Below are 15156 nucleotides of genomic sequence, written 5' to 3' on the forward strand. Positions count from 1 at the left end.
AAAATGTCAGTTTATTATTTTAACAGTTCCCAACAAGGCAGCTCATGAACAAGGAAGCGAGCAGTGTGTAGGTGATGCGGCACATGCAGCAGCAGAATCCTCATGATTTGTGCACATATTTCTGATAGTAATAGAAAAGTAAGTATTAAACCCTGGGACATTTGAGCAGGAGCATGGGCATGTTGTAACAAATGATATACTGTAGTTTGAATTCAATGGTGTTACCCTGTTTTACAGTATGTCCAAGGGGAGAAGCACTGCTGCCACTTCTCTAGACTAATGTTTCCTAAATGATGTGTTAACCTTCATCTCCCCCCTGAGGCTTAAGGCTACAGTGGTAGAGGTTTCAGGAATGCTTCTATAGCTGTCAGCTGCGCTGTATCTTTAACCTTACTTTCAACAAGGATCATACGTGTTTGTATGCATTTGTGTATCCAAAGAAGAGTGTAAAGAACTGAGAACAGGAATCCAAGGACTATCATATGTTAAGCATAATCCCCCGAAAAGTTACGTGACTCAATATAATATCAATTAAAATGTAATTTCCTTAGGCGTGACACATCAGGCTGTTATAACACTGAATATATTACTTAGAGTAATGTTTGCTCATCTAAAAATGCATGCATGGCTTGAAATCAATTGCCTTACTTTAGTCCTTGCATATGACAAAGAGGTTCCTTATTGAAACAATTATAGTGTGTAGACCTTGTGTGTTGTACTATACTATCCTTTTGCATTTTGCAAAATTGATCTCCATTGATTGCAATGGTTTTAACTGCCCCGTTGTCCTCTGTATCTTCTGTAAGAGGAGACAGGTGGTCCTAAGATCTACTGTATGTTTGTATTTGTGAACAGCATAAAAGAGTCCTAAATGTGTCAGTTACTTTTCTTTGTATTGTAATATAGTCGTTCATGTTCACATGAAACACGGGCTCGGATTAAAATGACATAAGCACTATTTGTACATAATATTGACTTTGTAGGTTCTCAGTCATCCAGGTCATGGTAGTCTAAGGAGCATGAAAAAAACTGGACTCCTTTAAGGTTTCTGAAGATGTTTCGTCTGTCATCCAAGTGGCTTCTTCAGTTCTAACACCAAAAGGTTTTAGAACTGAAGGTAGAGAGTTAAAAGGATTTAAACCCTAGTTGAGGTTTTACACTAAGAGAGTTTCTGACGCACTGTTGATTATGTGCATCATCACATGAGCCAAGGAGTGAAAAAGATGTGGGTCATTACCACAGGTACCACAGGTTTTGGGTGAGACCATCGTGAGAACTTGCTACACCCCATCATGTGACCTATTGAAGTCAGCTGACACAAGATGTGAGTGAGGGTTGAGGAGCCTGGGTAGAGACCTCAAGACTGCATTGTACCTCTGTTTAACGATGGGCATTCACCGTGGACAAAGATAGCCCTTTTAAGGCATCAGTATACCCGCTGGAATAGTTGATTTGCTCCCCACCGCAGCCTCATCAAAACCAGAAGCCAAGACTTTGTGTGTTTTTTCCAGAAACTCTCAAGTTTCCAAACAGCTGCAAAATCTCCCTCTGTATATCTGTACGTCTCTGTGCTTCTGTGCTAGAATATTAATAACATGGCAGTAAAAACCTGCATGATCAATCCAGCTGCAGCGGCTGCAGTGGAACGTGCCAGGTTACAAAAATCACGAGGTGCAGGACCATCCAAGATTATATCATGCAACATGTGATGTGACGTCAAAATTGGCGTGAGACACCCACAACACAGGCAACACTGTGAGCAGAATGGTCCCATTACTCCTCTTTTTACTCCAGACTTAATAGTGGTCAATGACCCTCCTAAGGGACACCACCCACTAGGGGTGGACTCTCCACCCTTTGGTTGTAGATCCAAAGAAGCCTCTTGGACGAGACGTGATACATTCTGAAAAAACTTAAAGAAGTCCAGCTGCCTTCTGTTTTACAGCCAGATTTTATTCACTTCAGAAACAGTCAGGTTAATCGCTCCACCTAATTTCCAATCCAAGCAGATCTGGATTACACAGCGGTGACTCTCCATCAGCTTATCAGCAGTTAAAATCACCACTGAGATCATTTATTTTCTGTCAACACATACTGTACTGTATTCACATTCAAATATTTGCTAATCAGCGGCTATTTGAGTGTGAAATAGCTTAAGTAGAAAGCAACGCTTCAGTGGTCTTTACCAGTCCAATAATGAAAAACAGTTAGTTTGACATTAGAAGAAACTGGAAATGTTGTTAGCGTTGACCTTTAAAGCCGTCGATGGTGCTAATGGCATTATCATTTATTCAAGCAAATTTCTCTGTAATCACAGTATGATGCATAACACTTTGCTCTCTCCAGTTTCTGCTACGGAAGAGTGCACGATCTCTTTTGTATTTCAAGACTGTTAAAGATGCTCGTTTCAGGGGGAAAAACTGTATTATCATCAATTTGGCTGGAACACGCTGGAAATGGCTATTACCAGCGGGCAGGTAAACAGCCGAGCAGCTCAGTAACAGAATGATGTATTATTTGCTCAGCTTGGCTGCTTCTGATCTTTAACAAGAGTCCAATTGTTGGCTTTGATCCGGAGCATAATTTCCAGATTTACAAGACACATGTCCCTGTTAGTTTGTTTTTGTGTGTTTTTTTTAGGAGGGGAGCTGATAATATGGAGCAACAAATGACATTCAGCTCTCACTTTAGAAGCTGCTTTATCTGTCTGTTATTTATGTTGATCCTTAACTCGACTCATGTGAACACGACGCTGCACCTTGCTGTGTCTCATGTTGCTTGCAATGTAGTGTAACATCAAGTTAATGTATGCAAATGAATTCTGTTTGCAAGTTGCACATTTATACCAATGATTGTACTTTTATATTTATTAAAAGTAAAACCTATATGAAACGAGAAGGGGTTCCATTAAACACTGATATTTACTGACATGCCTCTGACTGATTGATTTATTATCATGCTCTTCTAATCACTCCCAGCTCAGTACCACTGGCGATTGTAACACTTAATCCATTACATATGGTATTCATTACACTGACTTTCACTCAGGCTAAAGTAATGGAATTTTAGGCATTTCTGTTCTGTTTATCACCACAAGATATTTCCAATTACAGACTTGAATCTCGGTGCCGATGTGACATGACAGCAGCATAAATTTCACTAATGACTGAAAGCCTCTTTGAATCTTGTCTCAGTCAACTTGGCAGACTGCAGCACAGACTCCAGATATTTGCTGAGTCCAGTGATTAAATATTATAAGTCAGAAGCCTCATAAAACTAAAGCAAGCCTTTTTTATGTACACACGTTTTTACCTTAAGATAGAGTCAAGTTAACTTTCATAAAGAAAACCCACCAATATCATTTGTGTGTGTGTTTCATGCCTGTCAGCCTTGATTAATTTATGGGCGAGTGCTTGTTTCCAGTGTTCTTCTTAAGACTGAAGAAATCTTCCAGTTGACACCAGATTGTTGCACTTACCACTGTTAAATGTTTGACTCAGATTTCAACAATTGTCAATTTCAAACCTTTTACTCTCTGTAGACTCTTCCTGGTCCATGGATTGCAACTGCAACTTTGGACTGCAGCTTTCTTTGTGGATTCACCTGAAGAATCTCCAGGTTATGCCCTGCATGCCCCCCGTCTGCCAACCACCCCTCATCGCTTTCCTCATTCAGTTAAACTTTCTTTCTGTGTCACACATTTTGAGTCCAGATCCCTGGTGGTTTCCTGACACCGTTGAATCCCAAAAGGGAAACAAAAACTGTATGGAACAACACAAAGACAAGCAGGGAGTAAGGCAGGAGCAGAGCCAAGCCTAAACCAAAGCAAGTAGGAGAACTCATAATCCTTAATAGCTTAAAGCCATGCACGACTTGGAGGACTGCTATGGATGGCGGAGCTGAAAGCGGGACCTTTCAGAGGCTTGTGAAAAAGGGACAAAAAGGCTAGCTAGGCGGTCAGGTGTGGAAGCACAACCTCAGAAGTGGAGTTCAGGGCCCAGTGAAGTCTAAAACCAAGCGCAGTCAGACACCACTTAGAATACAGTACACACAGTAGCTCTTTGGGCTATGGCGTCTTTAGAGATTCTGGTCTCTTAGATGCTAGCCAAGAGCATGTTGGTGACTGATTTTAAAGACCAACTTTCTGATGTGTAGTCAGTTGGAGGGCTGACCCTTGAGGGAACTGGAAGTCCACTGGGACATTGATCATAGGTCAAGTGTGGGTGTGTGGTGGGCCTACTCCCATACTGGAATGAACTGGTTAACCAAGGAGCGAAAGAATCATCACATGACTCAGAAGCAGTCTGTGATTTAGAAAAAGGAAGAAAACAGTCGATTTTTAGTGAGGTACTTGTGAGCATGGGAGGCGTTGACTGCCTTAGTAGCAGACTTGTTACTGGTTGATCTCAAGTCTGAGTCAGGAAAAGCATAAAGTTTGCTAACTCAGGAAGAATCACAGTAACAGGGTATTCATCATCTGACTCAGCCATCAGCAAAATGTCAGTGAACTCAGGTACAGTCTTTGTGCCTGTGACTCTGGGTGCTCAGGAACACCTTTTGTACTGATCAGACATGAAAGCAGCCTATGCTTGTCATCGATCAGCTGATACACAGGAATGGTGTTAGCTGAGGTAGAAATAGAGAAGTGGTGATTGGACCAGGAACAAAAGAAGGTGAGAAAAGACAAAAACACTGTTTTAGGAACTGGAAAACCCCTTCACAGAATACAATAGCAGTCTTGTTTAGCTACATAGATGCTAGATAGAGATAGAAACTCGCACACAGACCAAACATTAAAATCAAATCAATCTAAGTTTGTGGAGGTCTGAAGGAGCATGTGATGAAAGCAGTTTGCCTTCATTCACTTTCATAACTTCTACTTATAGTGCAAAAATGTTCTGAATAACTGATCACAAGGATCAACGCACGAGAGATGGGTCATCAGCTATGACTGAGCAGTTTTCAGTTGAATTAAATTATTTATGTAGTGCAGTCCAGTTTTGTGTGTGTGTGTGTGTGTGTGTGTGTGTGTGTGTGTGTGTGTGTGTGTGTGTGTGTGTGTGTGTGTGTGTGTGTGTGTGTGTGTGTGTGTGTGTGTGTGTGTAAATGATGATGTGTGTACATGTGGGATAGAGAGAGATCATTTTTTCACGCAAAAAAATGGCATAGAGAGTTGGGGATTGTGGAACCAGAAAGTGAGCAAGGAAAAAGAGGAACTAAAACAATGCAACATAAGATGCAAAAGGAAAGGGGCACTTTCAAAATACGGAATACATCACAAACATTAAGTACAATTCGATAAACTCTTAGCAAAAACTCAACTAAAGGTTCATTCTAATTTATAGTTATTAACAAATCTATCGACACTTTCTTTTTATTGTTATTATTATGAGTGAACCCATAATAAACACATCAGTGAACTAATTAAAGTTTTTCTGACATCTTATCAGAAAATAGTACCAAGAATTAATAAACCTATTGAAGGGATTAAAATAGCATGAGAGCAATTTCACAGTTTGCTCTTACAAGCAATGCTGCAAAACTCCACAGAAGCTGTTCAATGGCAAAACAGGCACTCCAACTCCCATTTCAGCAACAGAAATTAGCTATTGTATTTTGAGATGTATTTCGACGTTTACATTTACATAAATTCAGTTCAGTTTTATTTATATGGAACCAATTCACAACCTCAGTGGCCTAATTGCACTTTATATTGCAAGGTTAAGACCCTACAATACTAGATGTAAAACCCCAAGAAGCAGAAAATAGCCCTTTGAACAAGCTTTTGGCAACATTGGGGAGGAAGAACTCCTTTCAAACAGGAAGAGACCTCCAGCAGAGCCAGGCTGAGGAAGAACTAATACAAAGTATGCGAGAGACAAGAGAAGAGTTAATGACATACATGTATAGTAGCATATAAACACATGAGATGTAAAAAGGGGGGAATGGATTGGAAATGCTCAGTGCATTATGGGAAGTCCACCTGCAGTCTGAGCCTATAGAAACATAACTAAGGGAGAGTTCAGGCCCACCTGATCGAGCACTAACTATTTAGTGTTACGTTTCGGTGTTGTCAGTGTTTTGTTTTTGCGTGACTGTCATGTGTTTCCTGTTTTACTTTGAAGGTCTGTTGTTATCTTAGTGTGTTCAGTTTACGTTTCCTTGTCTCGTCAGGTCTAATTTGCCCCAGCTGTGTTTCCCTCCTGTGGTCCATTCCCTGATTGCTCCTTCTATGTATTTAAGCCCTGTGTGTCAGTTGGTCATGGTCGCGATCTCCCCCGTGTTGTAAATAGTTTGGTGTTTTGATGTAAATAAATAGTCTGTTGTAAATAGCTGTGAATGGGTTTGTTAATATTTTCGTTTGAGACACCTTCGTTTTGGGATTTTGGTGGAGAGCTTTAGTTTGTTTCTCGTGTGTTTTTTTTTTTTTTTTTTTCTTATTTTCATACGTTGCACGCCGGTTGCCTAGGCCGGGGTGTAACAACATACAGACTTTTTTTTGCCTTCTTGCCTTTTAGAAATGCATCTCTAACTTTGCTGCTATGTCTCTGTAGCGCCGCTGGTGTATGTTGATAACTTTCAGAACAATTTGAGGCTCCATGATCCGCCATTGCTGTAAAAAAAAAAAAAAAGGTCCATTGGAGTAAATGGAGATGATGCGACTCTTCCATTCAGTGGCTCTGGACTGGTTACTTTTATACATTCTATGCCTTTGTAGTCTTGGTAACCCTCTAATTTTTTGACTTCCAACTCATACATCAATCAGTGGGTTCTTGGGTCTCAGTTCAACTGCTCGTCTTGAAATCACCCACCAGTGGTTATTTTGCCTTTCTTGCTTGAAGTCACCCAGTGTTCTTGACCTCCTATGGTCTCTGGTCACCATGCCTTTGTGAATCACTTCCCATGTAGATGTAGCTCAGCCCTGCATTCTGAGAGCAAAGTGCTCTATTGAGATAATGTGGTACGATGAGGTCTTTAAGATACGATGAGGCCTGATCATTCAGGATTTTGTATGTGATGATTTCAAAAATCAATTAGCATTCTCACCTTGGCCTTTTGAAGCAACTGAAGGCTTTTCAAGGAGTATTTAAAACAGCCTGATAATAGCAAATTAAAATAGACTAGTAACAAGTAACAAATGCACATATTAAGGAAGACTCTTTTACATATTTGCTTATTCACAATAAGAGACATATTCTGGTAAAAAACTTGAAGATTCCTCACAGCGATATTGGAGGCCAAGGTAATGCCATCCAGGGCATTATTGTGCCATTTATTATGAGCCCTATATTTGATTGGTTTGTATGTTTTTAGCTAACAGAAGGTCAGTGGTAGTTCTCTGTATGTAATTCTGATAAATTATTATTCTTGAGCTCTATGCAGCCATACTACTGAAGCAGCACAGTGGCTTCAGTAATGGGCCGATCAGGATGTTACTCATAAAGGGAAACATGTAAGTGCATTCATTATTGAAATGAGTCTGAACCCAGCAAATCATGCTGAAAAATAACTTGCATTACCTCCCTGAAGTGGGGTTAAGAGGACTCCACATTGAGAAAATGTGCCACAAAGTCTGTGCTCGTCGCCAATTGTCTGTTTAGTAAGAAGTCTGGTTTATATTAGCAGATACATAAAACAGAACAGTACTGTTGTTGAAGCTTTAACACCCACCTAGAATGATTGCAGTTGTGCTTTTTGCCTCCCTTTTCTAAATCACATCGGATCACCGAGGCTTTTGTTTTGCGGGGATGTCTGCAGGATGCCAAAATTTGTGCAGAAATAACTCGAGCTGCCTTCTGTGTCTTACAATAAATGAAATATAAGTCTTTTCATCTTTTTGTAACAGATCGAATTCAGTTTTGTGACCCAAAAAAGTTCGCTGATTAAGACAGTTAAGGGAATAAAAACAAATCTTTGATATCTTTTTTTGTTATCCCCTCGCCAGACATACAAACAAACCTCTCTGTAAAACTGTGAAGAGCGAGATTATCCCACAGAGTGACAGGACTGCAGCAGGCTGAAGCGTTTCCTCTGGGTCTCAGCTGGTGTCACAGACATGTGCCTCGATTCTTCCACTGCGGCAAAAAACCTGCTCACACAGTTTTGCTGCATCTAGTCCTCGTTTTCTTCCTTCTTCTTCTCACTAAGTTTTCAGCTACCTATAAACACTGCTGTCACATTTGCAGTCAGATAAAATGTCTCTAAATACGAGAAGACAGATTTTCCCGATAAACCCACCGCTGATGTCATTTTTCTTTACTTAACATTGTCACAAGTAATTTGCTTGGTAAGCTGTTAAAAATCCAGTCTTCTTAAAATGTTGTCAAACTAAATACACTATCCAATCAGTCTTGATTGAACGGTGACAGAAATGAATGCAGTCAAAGAAGGAAGAAAGTCAGTGAAACATGATGATTTAAGACTGTGGAAGCTATAATGTACCGCCTAAACTGAGTCTTTTTCCAAATAAAAGATATATATAAAACTAGTAAACTTCACTTTTAGTATGCGTTAGTGCTCTAGTCTGAAATCAATAACTTCATAATGCTGTGTTATGCCAAGCTGGTATATCCAAGTCTGCCATTATGCCACTGTTTTCCAAAAGCTATTAGAAATACATCAGTAATCCCCACAACATTCCCAGAGTGATAGATCCCCCCACTATGATGAATGAGGGCACTTTAATACACAGCTGTTAAAGAAAATCATTACATCAATTTTTAATTTCATTTTTGGAATACCATCCACATCAGTCTCACCATTTAATAAGAAATTAGGTCAGAAATAAAAACAATAAATAAATATCAGCCCATTAACTCTTTCAGATTTAGAAAGTATAAACTAAGCAATCTTTAAATGTTTCCACACAGAGCTCTAAGGTTTTTATACATTCATATGCTTTAAAATCAAAATGTGTTTCCCTTCCTGCTTTTTCCCCCCATTAATTTTCTTCTGCTTGTCCATTTCAGGTTTGCAGGTAGGGGGTTGGCTGGAGCCTATCCCAGCTGGCATAGGGCAAGAGGAAGGGTACATGCTGGACAGGTCACCATTCTACTGCAGAGCCAACACAGAGAGACAGGCTGCCATTCATTCTCACATTCATGCCTATTAGGCCAATTTAGAACCTCAAATTAATCTAACCCTGTGGATGTTTTTGGAGTGTGGGAGGAAGCCGGAGTGTAGGGAGTGAACACGGGGAGATGGATGTGAAACTTCCTGCTGTGGGGCGACAATGCTAACCACCATTCCATGCCATCCTATGTTTGCTATATAATATGTCGGGGCATCTTTTATCATATTTGTCATAATGCTCCAAATGTCAGAGAGTGACAGAACTGGACTGCAGGCAGACTGAGTGCAGAGCCTTTCTTTTGTAAGAAGTAAAATGTACTTTGACATTATCCTCCTAAAAGAATAAAGGCCTTCAATGGAAAAGATGCCAGCTATCTTGCGCCAAATATACATATCATTCAACATTACTGCGTGCGATGTGCACAAATGCACGCCATCTTTGCTGATCTGGCCTCTGACCTGTGTAAGCCTGACAGTCTTTCTTTCCTTTAGCTTGCAAGATATAGGGCATGTTTCCTTGTGTCAACACTCGATGCCTTGCCTTTGCAACATTTTCAATCAAATCAATAATTTAATCAAGTAACTTGTGTTAATAAAATAAATTCATGTGAATTTTTAATGAAATTAATGTTAGAAGAAAAGGAGTGAATGTTGCCACATCAAGGATGACTTTCAACCCAGCAGCCTCTGCTTGCCTTTCATGTTGGCTGCTGTTTTATTAATGTATTCGGAATGCATATGAGGAAGCCTGTTGAAATATCCTGAGGTGCTCTAATGGTATCCGAAGAGACCATAAGCGTAACTGAATTAAAAGTATAATGTGAAAATCAAAAGTCATTGCGGAAATGGGACATATAGATGTAGTGGGGCTGAACAGCATGAATGATGAGGCTATTACTTTATAACATCTGCTCTTTCAATTACCATTGGAAAAGAGATAAATGCTGAGAGGGGTTAATAGATAAGCAAAGCTCACCAGTTCACCCCAAGCTTAATATGATAGCTTCCTCACAATAGAACAGAGAGGTGTTTTTATATTGCAGAAATTCTTCAGTGTCAGCTTACACAAATGTAATAAGATAAAGTTAAGAGAAATACTAATGAAACTGCAGGTGAGAAGAAATCCGACTCAGGAATGGAGGATTAAAGTCAACTTTAAATAGCTTTTCATTAGCTTTAATGCAAAAACGAGTCTGTGCATCAAAAGGGTAATTTTACAATTTTCATGTGTAAATAGGACAGTGAGACAACTGTAGGCGTAATTATGGGACTGGCCCTTTTAATCCCAAAGAAATAATGAGCATCCCCTGAGAAAACATTGAACCTAAAAAGGAATTAAACAATGTGTTCTCTTTATTCTAGTACCAAACAGTTGCTAAGATCCAACATTTGAATTGTTAACAGGTAAAACAAATTTTCCAAAAATAAGTCTTGTCTCTCCTGAAAGTCTGTGTTCAAAAGCCAATTCTTACTGACCTTTGAAGTTCTTTTTTCTATGATGGACACATCAATTTGGTCCAGTATCTTGCCCAAGGACAATTCAACAACAATCAACTTTCCAATTAGTAGATGACTAAATAGATGCATTCATCTATCCTTTCCAATTGTAGACCTCTGTTACTCTTGTTTCTGGCACTCTGTGGTGCATTTTAGTGTCTGTCAGTTGATTGTCTCAGTTTTACAATGCAACAGCTATTGGAGCACTACAGCTGTATCTTTCTTTTAAAATAAGCCCAACTGTCAAGCTCGTGGTGTTAAAAACAAGAGGAAGGTGACAACTTTTCTTCTATCAGCTAACCAATAGAAGCAAGGAACAGAAAGATCATTTCAGGTGAAGACGCATATACAAGACTGAAGGATACCAGCTGTGTCCTTTTTACTTGTTTTTGAGGAAAAACACATTTTCGTTGCTTTATGATGGACAGTTAAAAAAAATACAAAAATTGTGAAGTGTACACAATTCTGGTTCATCCAAAGAAAAGCAGATATTCTAGTTTATTCTCTTAACACTCACGTTTTGCATGTTTTAGCTTTGTTGAGTGCATGAAATAACCTCATTTGCAAAGACTCGTTAACTTAATCCTTCTAAATATAGACAAAACTGCACTGCACCGACGGGAGGATCTGTATCTTTTTCCATCTCTCTTTTTCCTCCATTTCACTCACAGATACCCACGTCTGGAGGAAAAGACTGCAGTCGGTGTTAAATCTGCTGACTGCACTATCACTTCACTATCAGTGACTGCCCCCACTTCAGCTCCCCCAGAGGCGGCTGAATTAATATGTGACTGAGGCTTACACAATTATGGCATTTCAGTTCGGTTCAGCGGTAGAACAAAGCTGTGCCGGGACTGCAAAAGTGGCAAAGGGCGCTAGTCATTTTGCAGCAGGACATTTAATTGGTCTCTGTGTTTTAATTTGAAGGAATGGAGGCATTAAATGAAGCGCTGTGATTATAAAATCTGTCTAATGTTGGCTGTCAGATGAACAACAAAGCAAAAACCTATGTTTATCTGGTCAGCCTGTTAATCAGCAGAGCGCAGGAAGAAAAAGATGAGAGGAAGGAAGGAAGGAAGGAAGGAGGAGAGGAGGGATGACTGAGATTCTGTTTCATGTAGTGTCTCTGCACAGTTGCAGCGCTGCTTGGGAATCACTCCCTCCGACTGCGTGTAACATGCTGTCCTCGTTATATTAAGAGGACTCCCGCAGAACTTCCTTTCCCTAGCAGCACTGTTTCCAGAGAGGTTAGGGAAAGAAAGAGACCAAAGATATCAAAAGTAAATAAATAATTAAAAGCACAGTAAGGAGTAAGGTGATAGTGTCCCCATGAAAGGAAAATGGGAATAGCACCAGAGAGATCTAATGAGAGTCTCTGTTCTCTCATCAGTGTTATTGCTTTTGCTCCTTCTGAGAAGTCTGTAGAGATGTTTATATGGATAATGTTGTTTTAAGCCGTTTGCTTTTCATGATCTTCCTTCAATCCTCAGTTGACTGGTGCAGAATAAATGAGCGACTCGCAGCAGCATCAGATGGTATATTATTCTGACAGCCATAATAAGTAATGTCCATCGAGAGCCGCTGCTACAACCTGGCAGTGTCTTAAAACAATATATTGGAAGGAGTTTTCATTCCCAGTGCTTCTGCTGGCAATAACAGCAGATTATGTTTTACCATGTGTTCACAAAACCAAAGCAGCACATGACATTTAAGATTTTTCAAATACAATATTTTTTTTTTACATTTTCACCAGAACATCTTCTCTGAGTTTCACCTGTCATGACAATCAGCAGTAAAAGTATACTCTGTCAAGACTCTACTACACAACTTTGCAATTTAGCAATGCCACTACCCAGCCAGTGAATATAGTTTTAGAGGACAACATGCTTTGTGTTTCAACTTTTAGTCATACTGCATACATGACTCAAACATCATCTTGTCATCGCCCAGAAAAGGCTGAAATAGTGAAAGAAATTCTTTCAGAGGCAGATTTATTTCTTATTGCACACTTCTGCTCACTTGCAGCTGTGTGCTGCTTCTCACTGAGGTTAATATTCTTACAAGATTGCTACTTTTCTGTGCATAAACACACATCCGAGAAGTGGCCATTCCCAGTACAGGACTTGTAATTGCCAGCTCTTAATAAGATAAGATAAGATAAGATAACCTTTATTAGTCCCACACGTGGGAAATTTGTTTTGTCACAGCAGGAAGTGGACAGTGCAAAAGTTATGAGGCAAAAATTAGAATACAATAAGAATAAATACAGTACACAACTGTACAGAATAGAATAAAATAAAATACTATATACAGTAGAATAAAATAAAATAAATATACAATAAGATAAAAATAGAATACAAATACTATATACAACTGAGTAAAAATACAACGATGACAGAAAGGATTATTGCACTTAGTATTATTGCATATGTATGGATGTGTGTGCTTGATCAGTTAAAGTCTTTATTATGGAGTCTGACAGCAGTGGGGAGGAAAGACCTGCGAAATCTCTCCGTCCCACACCGTGGGTGCCGCAGTCTCCCACTGAAGGAGCTGCTCAGTGCTGTCACAGTCTGCTGCATGGGGTGGGAGATGTTGTCCATCAGGGATGACAGCTTAGCCGCCGTTCTCCTGTCACTCACCACCTCCACTGGGTCCAGAGGGCATCCTAGAACAGAGCTGGCCCTTCGGATCACCCTGTTCAGTCTCTTCCTGTCCCCAGCAGAGATGCTGCCGCCCCAGCAGACCACACCATAAAAGATAGCAGAAGCCACAACAGAGTCATAGAAGGTCTTCAGGAGTGGGCCCTCCACTCCAAACGACCTGAGTCTCCGCAGCAGGTACAGCCTGCTCTGCCCTTTCCTGTAGAGGGCGTCTGAGTTATGAGTCCAGTCCAGTCTATTGTTCAGATGAACACCAAGGTACCTGTAGCTGTCCACAGCCTCAATGTCCATACCTTGGATGTTCAGTGGTTGCAGTGGAGAATGCTTGTGCCTGCGGAAGTCTACCACCAGTTCCTTGGTTTTACTGGCGTTGATCTGGAGGTAGTTCAGCTGGCACCAGTCCACAAAGTCTTGGGTCAGACCTCTGTACTCCTTGTCGTCCCCATCAGTGATGAGGCCGACTATTGCAGAGTCATCAGAGAACTTCTGCAGGAAGCACTGGGTGGAATTGTGGGAGAAGTCTGCAGTGTAGATGGTGAAGAGGAACGGAGCCAGAACCGTTCCCTGTGGGGCCCCCGTACTGCAGACGACCCTGTCCGACACACAGCCCTGAGTCCTCACATACTGTGGTCGGTCGGTGAGGTAGTCCAGGATCCAGGTAGTGAGGTGATGGTCCACTCCAGAGTTCACCAGCTTGTCCTTTAGAACCGAGGGAAGAATGGTGTTGAAGGCACTGGAGAAATCAAAGAACATGATTCTCACAGTGCTTCCAGCGGTCTCCAGGTGAGCGAGGGAATGAGGTGGGTGTTCCCTTTTGCAGCCCCAGCTCATGATTTACGCAGATGAGGTGGGAGTATTTTACGCCATAAATCCTGCCTGACGTAGCCTCACAACCATTAATCACTGAGGGCAGAATAAGATGTAACTGTCGTGGTCTTTGATTCGTGATGAGCATTTGTAAAGTGTTTTTGTTCATTTGTTGTTTTATTGTTTCTTTGGCCATATCTCTCTATTCTTCCTCCTCGTTTTTTTGCACCAGCTTTTTTAAAATGTGTAAAGCTCTTTTTTTGTTGGTTAGAAATTCAGCCTCCAGTATCCTGCATCTGAGTCCTCTCTTCTTTGAAACAACAGTAAGGTTTTATTTTTTATTTTTTTACCCTCATGGCTGCACTACTTTGCCACTTTATTTCCTAAAAGACTTGACACAGCTCAGACATGCGTGCTTGCAAAAATGTCATTCAGAAAGAGCCCTTTAAGAGGATTTCTGTGCTCAGACTGTAAATACTTTATGAATCTTATGTTTGTTTACGTTTTGCTCTCTGGCTCTTGTAGTGGCTCTTAGCGTTCCATAACGATCAGAGGGGAGAAAACACTTGGCAACATAAAACGCGCTTTAGCATCTACGGAAACTCAACATGTCAGCTGTAGCTGCTCTGCACTGTTGCATCAGGCTGATTAGCGTGCCTGCTGGGCAAACAGCCACTGTGGACAGAGCTGGCAGGTGCTACAGGAATGTAGTACCCTAGATGGGACTGAAGATTAACTGAGTCAGCAGTTTTGCTTTTTTAGTATTTTCTAGTTCCCTTTTTATGTTCCAAATTATATTTCCATTCCATTCGCCTGTTTCTACATCAGCAGCAGAGATTCTGTCTAATACTTTCATACAAGCTTAACAATAGGCCATCATATTAGCCCTCTTATGCCACTTTGGGTGGGATTAAAGGGCATCCTTAAAGATGCTTTGAGACCACTGGTAGGCTATACTGCTTATACAGCAATCAGAACACAAGTATAAGTTACTTATACTTCGTGATAGTTTAAACTTCTGCTTATCAATTTAACATGCTGCTATGTCTTACTGGGACTATCATCCTTGTTGAGGTTATTAGACAACACCTGCTGTTAAAAAATGGAAAGAAAAGAG

The sequence above is a fragment of the Astatotilapia calliptera genome, chromosome 13 (genome assembly GCF_900246225.1).
Source record: "Astatotilapia calliptera chromosome 13, fAstCal1.2, whole genome shotgun sequence".
In the NCBI taxonomy this organism is placed as follows: Eukaryota; Metazoa; Chordata; class Actinopteri; order Cichliformes; family Cichlidae; genus Astatotilapia; species Astatotilapia calliptera.